Raw genomic sequence first — 1,121 nt, 5'->3', positions numbered from 1 at the left:
AAAAAAAAAAAAGTGTCTTTTTCTCAACACCAAGGACCAGAAAGCTCTGCAGAGCCCACCCACTGAAGCTATTATCCTTACAAAAGAACACATCTCCCCATTGGCATGACTGAACCTTCTTCCAAATGGCCTCACTCTCCTGATGGAGTCAGGTCAAGCAGGGGCTGCTGGGCGATGCCCAGATGGCTGGAAGTAAGCACCATGCCACATGGTGGAAAATCCACAGCCCCCACTGCAGCCTTGGGATTCCCATCGAGGGTGCATCTGAGGGGCCGACTGACTTGCCCACGGCAGTCACTGTGCTAGAGAACTGGGGGATCCACCTGCTACCTCACCAACACCCAACACCCCTGTCCAGGGCTGGAAGGAGAGGCCATCACGGGAAAAATGGCTGTGTTCCCCAAAAAGGGCGGTGTTAACAAGGAAGGCAGGCAGAGGATGAAATGGGACAACCACCATGTTTGAAGAGATAAAAGCTTGCCTTGTGTCTCAGACGCAACCCCGAGCTGTCTCTTTCCCCCCTCACAGTGCCTGAGTATCCCAAACTTTACCCAGTTGCCCACTCTACGGACGAAATGAGCCCAGCTGGAGGACCAACTTTCCTCAAGCTCTACCATAGCCCGGTCCTAGCGGCATTGCCCTTCCCTGGATTTCCACCTCTGGTCACAGCAGAGGCTGGGATGGCTCAGCCTCGCCCCAACACAGATATCCCAGGCTGCCTGCCTCCAATCCAAGCTCAGTCCATGCGCAGTTTGGTTCAAGCTCAAGACAAGAACCAACTCAAACTGGCCTAAGCAGAAAGAAAAGCCCATCTCAGCTGCCCATCAACCAGGGCCCAGCATCTCCCATCTTGTCTCTCTCCTCCCCTCCACCCTCTTCCACCACACCATTATTGCGTTTCATGGTGCTGTAGTGGCTGCCAATGACTCTAGGTCTCCATGCTCAAACCTCTAGGAAAAGGAGCTCTTCAGTCAGTCACTGCTTTAGGCCTGCCTTCGGTTGGCATAGAACAGGCCATTTGCCCCTTCCTGAGCCCAGTGTGGCCAAGGGGACACTGTGCTGATTGGGTTAGGCCAATCATGTGCATTGCTAGCATTGCTGTACGGTTGACTCCAGCCACA

The sequence above is a fragment of the Microtus ochrogaster genome, unplaced genomic scaffold (assembly GCF_000317375.1).
Source record: "Microtus ochrogaster isolate Prairie Vole_2 unplaced genomic scaffold, MicOch1.0 UNK38, whole genome shotgun sequence".
NCBI lineage: Eukaryota > Metazoa > Chordata > Mammalia > Rodentia > Cricetidae > Microtus > Microtus ochrogaster.
This window is presented reverse-complemented; position numbering follows the sequence as displayed.